Source organism: Ambystoma mexicanum, chromosome 5p (assembly GCF_040938575.1).
Source record: "Ambystoma mexicanum isolate Mex_15411 chromosome 5p, UKY_AmexF1_1, whole genome shotgun sequence".
NCBI classification, from domain to species: Eukaryota; Metazoa; Chordata; class Amphibia; order Caudata; family Ambystomatidae; genus Ambystoma; species Ambystoma mexicanum.
Window position 1 is genome coordinate 419,572,603 of NC_090930.1, and position 15,177 is coordinate 419,587,779.

General features: G+C 47.7%; 1 protein-coding gene across 1 annotated transcript in view; it reads right to left on the reverse strand.

Moving 5' to 3' along the window:
• The window catches only part of SLC9A6 (solute carrier family 9 member A6), a 906,904-nt gene that overhangs the window by 38,889 nt on the left and 852,838 nt on the right, over positions 1–15,177 (reverse strand). The gene's annotated exons all lie outside the window — the stretch shown is intronic.

Consider the following 15,177-nt stretch of genomic DNA (forward strand, 5'->3'; position numbering starts at 1 on the left):
TACATGAAGGACCGACTTTCACATCTGGCTGGAAATTTTGAAATATACACCAGTCTATCGAAAGGTCTGGGATAAATAATCATGTATTCAGATAAATTATAACTCCTCTGCCAGTACCACAATTATTTGTCTTTTTGGTCTGCCCACTAAGGCCTTAATCAATAATGGGAAAGTCAGTCCAAGTGAATTCAAGAAGTTATTAAAGGCTAACTCGATCACTTAAAAAAACACAATTCCCATCCTCCATTATCAATTTAATTTGATAAAGGACATTTGTAGCTACGGTCGAATTCAGCAACCTAAGAGTAGCCCTTGCATACAAGGTGGTTGATACCCAGTTCAGCTCTAATGGGTTAGATGAACAAGTTACTTCTTACCTGGTAACGTTCTTTCGATGGGATGTTCCTCCGACGTATTCCTTATCTTTGATAATTAGTCCCCAGCTTGCTGGCCTCGGAAAAATGTTTCTCAGTAGAGGGCGCTGCGCATCGACGTCCGTCGAGTTGGTATCCCTCGACAGCCACAGTATCGGCGCCGACGTCACCATGCCCATAAATAGCCACGTGCAGCGTCCGTTGCTCAGTTCCATTTTGTAGCATAAGATAAGTCCTGCATGAATTGGTTATTGACCTTGTAAGCTGCAACCACAAGGGAAGTATTACTGCGGGGATGGATGGGAGGGGCGATAAGGAATACGTCGGAGGAACATCCCATCGAAAGAACGTTACCAGGTAAGAAGTAACTTGTTCTTCGAAGGGATTGTGTCCTCCGACGTATTCCTTATCTTTGATAGACTTCCATAGCAGTGGTGTGTGTAATTGGAGGTGGGAGTAAAAACGCCATGTTTCCCTTTAGGAATGAACAGAATGTAATACGGCTTTGCCAAACCTAGTCGCTTGAGTAGAGGAGGAATCCAGGTTGTAAAATCTTGTGAAGGTATGTGCAGACAACCATGTGGCAGCCGCACATATGTCTCGAACCGGAACCCCTCTTTGGAGGGCCGAAGAGGCTGCGATACCCCTGGTTGAATGAGCCCTAAGATGTTGAGGAGGCTCTTTCCCTGCTAGTTTGTAACATTCCAGAATGGCCACAATAATCCACCTGGAAATGGTCTGTTTTGTTATCGGTAGTCCCAATTTGTGCCCTGAGTAACCTACAAACAGTTGGTCTGCTTGCCTAATCCTAGCAAGTCTGCTGATGTAAAATCTTAAAGCCCGCCTTGGGTCCAGCCTGTGTAGCCTTTCTTCCTCTTTCCCCGGATGGGGAGGAGGATACAATGAAGGTAAGGTAATTTTCTGAGTGATGTGGAATTCAGAAACCACCTTTGGGAGGAAATTAGGCTTCACCTGTAGGACAACTTTGTCTTTATGAAAAATTGTATGAGGGGGTTTACAAGATAGAGCTTGTAATTCGCTCACCCTTCTAGCAGATGTTAGTGCCACTAATAAGACAGTTTTAAGGGTGAGAAATCTTAGCGAACAAGAGTGGAGTGGTTCGAAAGGAGTACCCATCAGGAAATTTAAGATTAAATTTAAGTCCCATAAGGGAACTTGGAATGGTCTTGGAGGATAGACATTAGTTAATCCCTTTAGAAATTGTATTACTAAGGGTAATTTGAAATAGGATGGCTCCTCTGCAGTGCGCTTGAAGCTCGATAGTGCTGCGAGATAGCCCTTGATAGTGCCAATAAGGCCTGAATTTGCCAAATAGAGTAGAAAGGAGAACACTGTTGGTGTACCACATGAAAAGGGGTCGATATTCTCTTCTCTACACCAGCTGCAAAATTTGTTCCAACGGTAGCGGTATAAAGACTTTGTTGCTGGCCTTCTGGCCGAAAGCAACACCTCCATGACGTCATCAGGGAGGTCCCAATCCTTGTATCTCAACCTTTCAGAAGCCAAGCATGAAGGTTGAGGGTTCTGATGTCTGGCTGGAGAACCTGACCTCCCTTCTGTGAGAGAAGATTCTCCTCGAGTGGAAGGCGAATTGGAGGGCAGATGGACATGTCCAGAAGGTCCGGGTACCATGTTCTCCTGGCCCAGTCTGGGGCAATTAGGGTCATAGTCCTCCGGAATCTTCTCAACCTCCTGATCATTTGAGGAATGACGGACTGGTGGAAACGCGTACAGGAGTGGAAACTCCCAGTTCACTACGAACGCGTCTCCAAGAGCTCCTCTCGGGGGAAATTCCCTTGAACAAAACAGATCACACTTCCAGTTGGTACTGGTGGCGAACAGATCCACTTGAGGGGTTCCCCAAAGGGCAAAGATCTCCTGAAGGACTTCCTGAGCTAGTTCCCACTCGTGGCTGCTCAGAGCGTCCGCCGTTAAGTTCTTCTCTCCGGCCAGGTGAACTGCCGATAGAGAGATTCCTTCTTGAATTGCCCAAAACCAGAGCTGCATTGCCTCTCTGCACAGTGGCAGTGATCCCACGCCTCCTCTTTTGTTGAGGTAGTGCATGGCCACTGTGTTGTCCGTCATTATCAGGACATTTTTTTCCCTGTACTGATGGCAGGAAAGCTTTTAGCGCTAGTCTGATCGCTTTCAGCTCCAATAGGTTGATGTGTAGTCTGGACTCCGATGGAGACCAACGACCGCTGATGGTCAAGTCGTTGGCATGGGCTCCCATCCCCTTGAGTGAGGCATCCATGACTACTGTTATCTCCGGCCATGGTTGCCAAAACAGTTCTCCTTTCAAAATGTTCTCTCGATAAGCCCACCATTGAAGGTCTCGGGCTACCTTGTCCGGAATCCGAAGGAGATCTGTCATTTTTCCTGAGAACTGCGACCACTGGGTTCTTAGTGCCCACTGGAGAGATCTCATTCTGATGCCATGAGGCGTAGCAACCTCAAAAAGGCGAAGGCTGGGAGATGTTGGGCATTTTGAAACTTGGTGACCATCTGCAGAATATCTCGAGCCCTCACCTCTGGTGGCAAGGCTTTTCCCATAGAAGTGTCCAGGACCGCTCCGATGAACTGGAGTCTCTGTGATCGGATCATCTGTGACTTCTTTAAATTGAGGGAGAAGCCCAGTTTGTGATTGAAGTGGCAGACATAATCTAGCTGGATCTGAGCTTGTTCCAAAGATACAGCCCTGATCAGCCAATCGTCCAAGTAGGTGTAGACTTGAATCCCTCCCCTCCTTAGACTTGCCGCCACTACCGACATTAACTTGGTGAAGACCCTCGGGGCGGAGGTCAGCCCAAATGGCAGAACTTGAAATTGATAATGAGAGCCGCCAATTGCGAACCTCAGGTATTTCTTGTGTTTGAGATGGATTGGCACATGAAAATAAGCATCCTGGAGGTCCAGAGATACCAGCCAGTCCTGGAGCTGGCGGGCCTGAAGGATCTGAGAGAGAGTTACCATCTTGAACTTGTCCTTCCTGAGGAACTTGTTCAATTCTCGTAAGTCCAAGATAGGTCTCAGTCTTCCGTCTTTCTTCGGTATGAGAAAGTAGAGGGAGTACCGGCCCTTGTTCCTCTCCGCTCCAGGTACCGGTTCTATGGCACCTTTCTCTAGCAGGTCTACAATTTCCTGCAAGAGGAGCGGATCTGGAACTTTCAGAGAGCTGTTCCCCGGTGGATGACTGAGGGATGCGTAGAAAAGGCAGGCAGTAACCTTGGGCAACTGTCTCCAATGCCCAAGAATCTGACGTAATAGCCTGCCATTCCGTCAGATGTTGAGTTAACCTGCCCCCTACTGGAGTCTTGTGAGGAGAGTCCTCAGAGCGGTTTGGAGGCAGCTGATGCAGATGCCGAGGGTAAAGAGGCACCTGCTGCGGCTTTTGTATTTTTAACCCATCCACCTCAGGTGAATTTCTTCTGACCCCTTTGAACCGGCTGTCCTCTGCCTCTTCCAAATGCGGAATATAAGCGAAAGGACTTACCTCTCCAAGAGGTTCCTGAGGGGCGATATGGTGTCTGACGGATTGCAGCTCCCAGGGATTTTGCTGCTGCCTTTGATGTTTGTAACTTTTCTAAACTGTCATCTGCCTTCTTACCAAACAAAGAAGAGCCGTCAAAGGGCATATTCAAGAGTCTGCTTTGCACATCTGGAGCAAAACCAGACTTACTTGGCTGATAATTTTTTGTTAATGTTACGCTCACGTGATTCCCAAGGGGGCGTCGATCTGGACTGGCCCGCTGTTGCTTCCACCAGAGTAACACGTAGAGCCGAGATGACAGACTGGACAGACCCACTGAGCTTCGTTTGTTGGACTCGTACGAATATCTTTCTGCAATGGAGAAAGGGAATTAACCTCCCGTAATCTGAGCGTTAACCCGCCTTCCCACTCCCATTGTCTGCCCACAGAACACTCCTGAAGTTCCCTCTTAATCTCACCTGAAGGTTTGGAAAGATGAGCTCTCCATCCTGCGTCGAGCGCAGGGGCGCGTAGACGACCAGTTACTTCACTGGCGTGGAGGAATTGGTGAGTTCCAGTATTGACTCCAAGTCCAATTGTTCGCAAGAGTTCAAAAGTCTGATCTTCACTCTGCCAGATTCTTTGCAGGTTGCGGATTTAAACTACCAGAAGAGTTCCAAGTGGCAATTGGTAAGATCCTGGTAAGTCTATTGTGGTTCTCCCCTTTGGGGCCGGGGTACAGCGATGATGCAGAATTAACTGCGCCGACCCGAGATGAGGTGAGTACCCCCCTGTGGTAATCAGGTAAGTCTTTGGGGGTGATTTGTATTGTCCTTGTTTTTCCCCTTAGGGGCCGGGGTGCGGCAGTGATGCATGCAGAATTGACTACGCTGACCCGAGATGAGGTGAGTACCCCCCTGTGGTAAATCAGGTAAGTCTTTGGGGGTGGTTTGTATTGCCCTTGCTCACCTATCTGTTCTCGTCTTCCCCAGGTGTTGATGAATGGCCTGGAGATGCTGGATACGCGATGGAGTAAAGGAATGCAGCCCCGGTTGGTGAGTTCAGCGCGGCTCTGCGAGGTGCGTGGCAAAGCACCTGAGAAGGCTTCTCTCTTCCAGATCGACGTTGTGCTGGATCAAGGATTCAGGTAAGGGTTTTGTTCTGACCTCTTCTCCTTCTCCTTTTCTTTTTCCAGGTGTTCCAGGGCTGAAGCGGGCGTGGCTGAAGACTGGAGCTGCTAAAGACACAGTGAGCGTTACGCTGCAGCAATCAGAATAACGCGAAGCACGTGTGGCTGTCCGGGTGTGGCTTAAATAGCCTTGGAAGAAGTCCCAGGTAAGTATTCTTCCACAGCCCCACCCGAGAGGAAAGGAGTCCCTGAGGTAAAGTAGTCCCTTGAAGCCTCATTTGGCTTGTGGCTTCGTGCAGCATGGTCTGCATCAGGTAGGTATGCAGCATGGTCTGCAACAGGTAAGATTTCTGTAATGAGCCTGGCACCCATGGCGCCAGGACTGGCTTTATTCTTATGAGCCTGGCGCCATAGGCGCCAGGACTGTAGCCAAAGAGCCCCTAACTGGGGTTTTTGGGCATGCTTCAAGTGGCATGATGCCTGCTTCCGGGGTTGCTGGGCCTGGTCTGGCTTTCCGGGGGCAGGCATCGTGACAGTTAACCGCTGGGATAACCGCAGGGGTTTCCCAGTTTGCCAATATTTTCCTTTGTAATGCCGCATGAAATGGCACCACAGGATCCTCCTGTGGACCTTTAACCAAAATGTCTTTGAGGTTGTCTTGCTGAAAAGCAGGTGAGGGTGTAGACCACCCCATAAACTCTATCATCCTTACCATCAAGGTTCTATAAGGGGTTTCAGCATGTTCCCCTGGGTCTGGTTTGGCAAATTCCACTTCTGGGAAAGTGTCCAACCCACTTGCTTCATGTAAGGATTCTTGGAGGTCCTTTAACCTACCTTCCTCAGAGGTAAATTCCTCTGGTACAGGAGTTGCAGATCCCTGCAACTCAAAAGGTCTCTCCTGATCCGAATTCTCCCATTCTTCATAAATAGATGCGAAGGCTCTGGAATGATCAGATCTTGGAAATGGTATAAATCCCATTTCCAGAGCAGAAGGGGCCAAATTCGTCATAATTGGCTGAGAAAACGTCGACGTCGTTGACGCGGATGTTAAAGGCTTCGAAGGCGTCGAGAAAGTTGGTAGATGCCTAGAGGAACTCGAGAGTATCGGAATTCTACTCGAGGTTGTCGACGACATTCTCGTGATCGAGGCTCTGGGTATGCCCACTGGCTGTGAGGTGGCCGTGGGTTTGTCCTTTCTCTGCGTCGAAGACGGCGTCGAACCGACTGACCTGTGCGTCGAAGAACCCTTCGATAATGTCATCGAAGACGCAGATCTATGCGTCGAAGGGATTTTCGACGACGGCATCTAAGACGCGACCTTGCCTTTACTTGAGGGTTTGTGACGCTCTCGAGTAGCTTCTTACGCCGGGTGCTGCGACTCACAGCGTTTTGATTTTTCGGGTCTTTCACCCAGGGTATCACCCTCAGCAGTCTTCGAGGGGGTCGAGGCCGCTTTCTCGAAGACGCTAAGCATCTTTTTCCTGAATTCCTCCCACTCAGCCTGAGAGCTATGTTTTGTGGGGCAGGAGACCCTTTTCGGGGAAACGGAAGACGAGGATGGGGCTCTTCAACCTCTCTTTTTTGAATGCTTAGATCTCGAAGAGTGATGGGAACTGCTTCGAGACCTAGAACGAGAATGTCTTTTGTGATGGCGAGGATTGTGATGGCGAGAAAGAGTGGATTGGGGAAGATATAATAAATATTTCCAATTTATTTCTTCCCATGTATCTAAATAGTATAGCGAACGTATTCCTATAATTTTGACCCCATACAAAAGAGATGGAATGATTTGCTGTGTGTAGAATTTAATCAGAGGCTAGTATGAAAAGTCATCATACTGGAGGTGAAATCCTTTTAACCAAACATGCCAAAGCGGTGATAAGTGACTCCTTATCAAGGTAAAAACCCTTCTTTTACAAGGAGTTGCTTCTGTTAAATCGCAGATACTTAAAGTGGTTTACTTCCTCCAGAGAGAGAGTTTCAACATACCAAACACGTTTTTATAATAAGCTAGATTTGAGGAATTGCACCACATATGATTTTTCCTTATTAATGAGAAGGTCCTGATCCACGGAGCAAGTATAGATTGCATTTATGGCCGTTTGATGGCCGATCGGGTTTGTATCTACTAAATTGAAGTAGTCAGCATGTAAAGGCTCTAATTCTTGCGGGGGAAAGTTCCAATTGATTGAAGTTCCGCATTTGCACAGTATATACATTGAAAAGAAGCAGAGCAAGAGCGCAACCTTGTTTAAGTCCTGTGGAGGAGGAAATTGGCCTTGAGAGGGACCCCCTCATGTCAAGCCTAACTTGAACTGTGGTGTCTGTACAGCATGATCAATAATTCTAAATGGTACTCCGGGATACCCCAACTGGATCATTTAAACCAGAGCTTAGTCCTAGCAACATTGTCGAAGGCTGCTCAGTAATCTTGAAAGGCTACATAAAGAAGTAATCTTTTTTACCCTCAACCTTTTTAAGCATGTTTTAATGTATCCCATTCGCGTTGGTACCCAGTCCCTTTCTAAAAAACAGTTTGACAGACTGGGAGAGGCTTCTTACTAGTCATCCAAAGACAACTGCTCAAATAACAGTGCAGAAGACTTTGCTTGTTGCGTCCAATAGGTTAATGGGTCTATACTTGGAGGGGGTATAATAACTAACATTTTTGTGAATGGGGACGATGTATGACTATGTCCAAGTACTGGAGACGCAATTCACTGTGGTAATGTCAGTAATAATTCTATGCAGAATAGAGCCCAGTGATCGCTGTTGGCTTTCAAGACCGCATTCAAGAGCCCACCAGATCCAGTGGCACGGGACGTCAAATTTTCTATGACTGCCTGAAAAGACCCAGCCGGAAAAAAAGGAAACAAACACACTGTTATGGGGCTACCATTTAACTTGTCCAAATGTATTTGCTAATCTGATTGTATAGGGACGTAACATGTTGCTCCATTCCATTTCTGTTGCCCCACTGGTCGGAGCATTGTGTGTTTGGAGTCCGCTTCGGTTAGCAGAGGCCAAGCCTTTTGCCGTCATTTTCCCGAAAGGATGTGAAACATCAGACTTCTTTCCTTGCTTGCTTTGTTTTGCGGTTTTATGGGAGCATAGCCAATTCATATCTTTCTAAACCCCCATTTTTACCTCTCCTATAGCCTTCCAAGTTTGATGTGGTAAGTAGATATTTCAATTTACATACCCATTTGGCTATCTCAAATACAATAAGTGGAAATGGATGGCTACACCCTTATTTTAAGATCTGGAACCAGAGTAAGCGTACACATCTTTTAAAAAGGATTCCATGTGGAGTTGAACAACGTCCAGTGATACCTCCTAATGGCCCACCTGCAATATGGGATACATTACTCACTGTAAACGTATTTCTGATGCTTGTATCTGCTTAGATTCACATGCTTTGCATAGGCCGACATCTAGTGGAAGCTGCAGAGTATCACAGTTTGTTTTTCGAAACTCATAAAGGGACATCGAATAGGGCATGCCAGTAATACTATCCCTAGTGTGACGTTCCCTGTACCCATGATCCCTTACGCGTGTAGGACCCTCAGATTGTATTTTTTCTGACATGAGGTAGCATGAGGAGTGGCGTAAGTACAGAATATCCAAGCAGATAAGATAGATAAGACCACAAGCATCCATGCGCCTGCTTTCAGAGAGGAGGAAGGGGCGTGCGCATGTGAATCTAAGCAGATACAAGCATCAAGCATACGACTGATATGATATGGCATTTATAATGCGCCTACACAAAAGTGATTACGGTGAGTAATGTATCCCTTCTGATGTTTGTGAAATCCGTTTAGACCACATGCTGTGCATATATTAGCGAGCAGTATTAGAAGGAGGTGGGATGTGAGAAGGGTCATGAGTGAACAAATGTCTTAGAATCGCTTGTCCCACTTGTGTGTCTGTCTTGGAATGAGTGTCAATGCAGTAGTGCTGAGTTAAGGTGTGAACAGAGCTCCATGTAGCTGTTTTGCAAATACTGTCTAGCGGGACATTTGCAAGGAATACCAGAGTGGCTCCTGTGCCTCTTGTAGAGTGAGCCCTGGGAGTAAAAGGCAACATTTTCTGATAGAGAATAGCACAGTTGCATACAACTGACCATCCACATAGAGATGGCAATCTTGGAAATGCAGTCGCCTTCTTTAACTGGTGCGATGGAGACAAATAACTGATCAGTTTTTCTTAGCGGTCTGGTCTTGTCTACGCAGTAGAGGACCCCTCTCCTCACATCTAGTGTGTGGAGTTTTATCTCAGCCGAGCTTTTGGGTTCCTGGAAGAAAGCCGGTAGCTCGATAGACTGGTTTGCATGATATTTAGAAATGAATTTAGGCGAGAACCTAGGGTGGGTTTGCAAAACCAGTTTATCCTTATAAATAGAAAAGAAAGGATCTTGCACTGACGGAGCTTGAATTTCACTTAATCTTCTTATGGAAGTGATAGCCACTAAGAATGAAGTTTTATAAGTCAGGTGTTTTAGACTAGATTTATGCATTGGCTCAAAGGGGGGTCCCATGAGCTTAGAAAGTACCACATTAACATCACAACCTGGCGGTGGATTAGAAATTGGGGGGGGGGGGGGTGAAGTCTCTTTACTCCCTCCATGAATGTTTTAATAACAGGTATCGTCCACCACGAGAGTTTACTCTGTGAGGTGACGTAAGCTGACAAGGCCGCCAGATGGACCCTTAGGGAGGTAAATACCAACCCTGCGTCTAACAAATGGAGCATATTGGTTAGAATGTGAGATGGAGTACATTCTAAGGGGTTGATATTCCCTGACTGGCTTCAGATAACAAAATGGTTCCATTTGTGAAAGTAACAGTGTCTAGTGTTGGGCTTTCTAGCTTCTTTCAAGATCTCCATGCATCTTTGTGGAAGGTTGAGGTGGCCAAACTCTATGACTTCAGGAGCCATGCTGCCAAGTTCGAGTTGGGCTGAGGATGCACTGTTAGCCCCTCGTGCTGGGAGAGTAGGTTGTACCGGCATGGGAGTTTGATGGGGTCAGACACCCCATCAGACGCCAGTTTGTGCAGGTGTGGATACATGGTTGTCTCGCCCACATAGGAGCAACTAGGATGAGCGTCATCGGTTCCCTGCGGATCTTGTTCACCACTTTCCTCATCAGAGGGGTTGGTGGAAAAGCGTAGGCAAATATCCCTGACCAATTCATCCATAGGGCGTTCCCCTTGGAGCCTGGCTGAGGGAACCTGGATGCGAAGTTTGGGCATTGCTTGTTTTCGCTTGTGGCGAGTAGTTCTTTAGTGGGGAAACCCCACTGAGAGAAGAGGTCTCCAACGACCTCTACGTGTAGTCGCCATTCGTGTTCATCTGGGAGGGGAATCTCTGCTCAGAGCGTCTGCTAGCGAGTTGAGTTCTCCCGAAACATGTTGGGATGGCAGATAAATCTTCTGTTTGAGTGCCCATTTCCAAATTTGCTGGGCAAACTTGGACAGATTTTGAGAACGAGTGCCCCCCTGTATAAGTAAAACATTGCAGTTGTGCTGTCTGTTAGGATCTGCACTGACTGATTGGATAGGAGGGGTTCAAATGCCCGAAGCGCTTTGAAGACTGCCAGAAGTTCCAGCAGATTGATGTGGTTCTGAGCCACCGTGAGAGACCAGAGACCCTGAGCTTTGTGGTGAAGGTAGTGAGCTCCCCACCCTGCCAGGGAGGCGTCTGTTGTGACAACGGCCTGTATCTCTGGATCGTAGAAGGGTTTCCCCTTGGTAAGATTCTCTTGTCCGCCAGCGAATACTCTAAACTAGTGTTGGCGAAATGAGCACTAGATCGTCCCACTGACCACTTACCTGAGACCACTGTTTCGCCAACCATTTCTGCATGGGTCGCATGAGCAGGCACGCGTGGGGAACCAGGTAAACGCAAGACGCCATCATGCCTAGCAAACGCATAGCTTTGCGCACCCTTATTTGGCGACATGCCTGATATTGAGCCATTTGCAGCAACAAATTTCGAATTCTTTCCTCTGATGGAAAGGCCAACCCCTCTTGGGTATTTAGGACAGCTCCTAGGAACTGTTGTGAGGTGCTTGGCACCAGGCTTGACTTTTTCTCGTTGATTGAGAAGCCCAATTGGAAGAGGAGGTTTATGGTTCTTTGGATGTTTAGTCTGCAAATTAGGGGGGGGGGGGGACTCCCCTGTAATGAGCCAGTCGTCCAGGTAAGTGTACACAGGTATTGCCTCCCTGCTCAGGTGCGCTGCCACCACCGCCAGTACTTTGGAGTATACCCTTGAAGCAGAGGCTATTCCAAAGGCCAGCACCTTGAATTGGTAGTGCTGGCTGGCTATCTTGAAAAGCAACAATCTTCTGTGCGCTGGGAACATTGACATATGAAAATAGGCATCTTTCATATCCAATGTTGCCACGTAATCCCCACTTTTTAGTATAGGGATTACCTCTTGCAGTGTAGTCATGCAGAATGTTTGTGGCTTGACATACTTGTCTGCAGGGTGCAAATCTAATATTGGGCGCATTGTCAAATATTTTTTTGGCACAAGGAAGTAGGTTGAATAAAGACCCGTTTACCTGGTTGACCGGGACGACTTCTATGGCGTCATTTGCTAGCAGAACAGCGGTCTCCTCGAGGAGGATCTTTTGATGTTCCAGCGAGTGTACTCTTTGTTGCGGAGGATGGTCTTGGGCGCACCCTAGCAACTCTATGCAGTATCCTCCGGACACCGTGGACAGCACACATCTGTCTGAAGTGATCCCCTACCATGCGTGGGTGAAGCTGAAAATGTGCCCTACTGGGGAAGCATGGGAGGGGACCTGAAGCGGAACGTCACTGCTTGTTGGGTGGCGTACCACCTCTGGCGGGGCTGCCTCTACCCAGTGTGCGACCCCTGCGCTGCCCTCTGGGGTAGCCCTGTGAGGATTGGGATTGGTTGTTACCCCATGAAGTTCCCTGGTTTTGGTAATAATTGGAACCCCTTTGGGAATTTTGGCCCCGAAAGCAGCGAAAATTGTTGTTACTCCTCTGTCCAGAGGGTTTGTTGGTGAACTGGCCAAGAGATTTCAGGGTCTCGTACTCCTCTTTTCCGTTTTCAAAGCTTCCTAAACTGCCTTGCCGAATCACATGCATAACTATTAGGGTTGCTTGGGTTTCAGGTTTGAAACCTGACTAAGCAAAGCGTGACGCTTGATAACAGTGCCCTCGGCGATTAACCTCCCAGCATTATCCGCTGCATCAAAGTTAGTCTTTAACATGCAGCCTGACACAGACCTCCCTTCTCTTGCCGCCCGAGCCAACTGGCTCTTTAAGGGGTCGGGTGCGGAGGAAACCAAGGCGGACACTTCCTCCCACTGATGGCAATTGTAGCTTGCCAAAAGGATAGCACTCTTGTCAATTCTTGTCTGATAGGCCGCATTAGAGGCAACCTTCCTTCCCAGGCCATAGAGACGTTTGCTCTCCTTATCAGGAGGTGCTTCCAAGGAAGCAAGGGGGGTGCCCAACATCTTTCCTGGTGGTTGTCACGACCAGGGAATCAGGTTTTAATTGACCCCTAATGTACAGTTTATCGACCCGCGGATTAACCGCTCGAGTGAGATTCAGGGTTTGAAGCGAGGGATCAAACCTGTGCTCGATGGACTTTAGCAATGGGATAGCCTGAGGAATAGCTTTCTTATCCCCTAGGATTTCCTCAATGAAATCCCTGTCTTCCTGAACACCCTGTGTGTCAATACTGAAGTGGGCAGCCGCCTTAGCCAGCACCTCATTAAGGAGGGGTTGGTTGTCTACAGGCGAGTCATGCACCGGGGGGTCTTTAGGAACCGGGGAGTCAATGTTGTAAGCTTCAGCTTCATCATCCTCCTCCTCCTCCTGGTCTTCGTCATCCCCATAATAATGGTCACCCGCCTGGTCCTCAACATATTGAGGCTCTGTCACATCACAATAGGAATCAGGGTGGTAAGGCTCCACTACGAAGGGGGTTGAGAGGACACAGGTGTTACCTTGGACCAAGAATGGGCCGAGGTGGGAGGGGTGTTAGAGTAACTACGAAAGTAGTTAGAGTCCTTTTGATAAAAGTTAGCCATGAATGATAACCTTGCCATGACCATGTCAATGTCTGCTGAGCTCTACTGTTTAGAGCTCGGAATAGTTACTGGTTCCAGAGTGATGCCCATATCCTCATCAGTGCCCACATCCTCAGCAGTGGGAGGAATGAGTTTTGTCTTTGGGATAGGTTCCGAATCCTTGGACGTCCCTGTTACCTTTGGGGCCGCTATGCTTCTCCCCATGAACATGGGGATCCGAAGATGCCTTTTTCTGTTGCTTATCCCCTCCCCCATGGCTAGGAGTGTTTATCAGACTTTTTAGGGGCCTCCGAGAGGTCCGATGCATCGTGTCGAGTTTCGGAGGTGGGATTCAAAGAAGAACGTTGAATCTCGGGTGTGTGGTCAGACGCATCAAGTCTAGCCTCTTGAGGGTGCCAGGCGGTATCGTCATCCGACGACCGGGCCTCGGGGACTCTTGATCGGGCGACACGTTTCTCAACTGAAGACGGTTGGGCCTTGCCATGAGGCGAACGCCCAGAGGTAAAAGATTCATTGGACCGCTCTCGCCGTGTCGTCCGGTGCCGATCGCTCGACACGCGTGTCAAGTCACAGCCGGGGCTGATGTATTTAGTGGTGGAAGAGTGTGTAGCGATTTTGCCGTCGGGTGTAGTCCCCACAACGTGGCCACCGGCCAGTCCTTCAGGATCGGCGGCCTGCGAGCGGGTGTCCGAAGTCACCCCTTTGCCCTCGCCGTCCGATTCGGCGGCGTTGCTGCCATCGCTGAATGTCCCTTCTACATCCATGGCCTCCAGTTGCCTGGCGTAGTGGGCCCAGCGCTTAGTTGAGCGGTCCTTCCAGTTCTTCGGATTGAAGAGCTTGCAGGCTCGACAGGTAGCCTCGGAGTGGTCTCGTGGGAGACAGATTGCACGTAAGGTGCTTATCCACCCTGGAAAACTTCCCATTGCATTTAGGGCAGAATTTCAATGGAGTACTCTCCATAAGGTACAATATGGCAGCAGGGCGAATATATATATATATATATATATATATATATATATATATATATATATATATATATATATATATATATATATATATATATATATATATGGATAGAGAACCTATATGACCACCCCCCACTCTCCCTACTGATAGGGCCGAGGCCAGAGGCTTTCCGAGGCCCGGTATCCATCGTGGCAGTCCTCGAAGGTTGATTTCTCCGATCTTCACCGGCATCGGTCTTCGGCGTTTGGTGGAAGGGGGAAAGGAGAACTATTAACGTTAATTGAACTATAAAAACGGCTTAGCGCCGAAGGAACTCCGCAACATGCGTCCAACTAGTATGGCGGAAAAAAACAATCTGAGGGTCCTACACGCGTGAGGTTTTATGGGTACAGGGGACGTTACACTAGGGATAGTATTACTGGCACGCCCTATTCGACGTCCCTTTGAGTTTCAAAAAACAAACTAATACTCTGCAGCTTCCACTAGATGTCTGCCTATGCACAGCATGTGAATCTAAGCAGATTTCACAAACATCAGAAATTCTGTTTATTAAGTGATTAAATCTGTGCACATTAACAGAATTCCATTTTAGTATATTCTTTGCACGGTTAATAGTGAGGTTAGCTAGTTGGTGTATCCATGAAGGGGGGGGCTTAATCTCCAAGTTAAGGGATATGGCCAAGAAGGCCTGATCACAGACTAGGGTCTTGATTTTTAGATATTTAAATCTAATAAATATTTTTATGGATACAAAAATGTAGTCAAGAATGGAATATGCTTTACCATTAGACCACGTATATTTAGGTGGAATTTCACCTTCAATGCCAACATTACTTTGATTTCAAGCGTGGCTTTCTTTTTTTCCAAAGAACTATTGCTTTGAATTGGGTTTGCCAGTCCTGTGCATATTGTAATGACCACAATCAAGCAAAGGGGTAAGCTGGGCATGGTGTTTAAGGGGTTCAGACATGGGAAGAGGATGAGCACAGATGGGCTGATATTCTTGACTGTGTAATGGCCATGGCATCACAACGACAAAGAGGGGTCTCCTCTTGTTTTCTTACTACTCAGGGATATTAAAAATAAGTGCAATAAGATCATGCTATTTTCTTCCTTTCCACACAGAAGCTTACCCTTTATC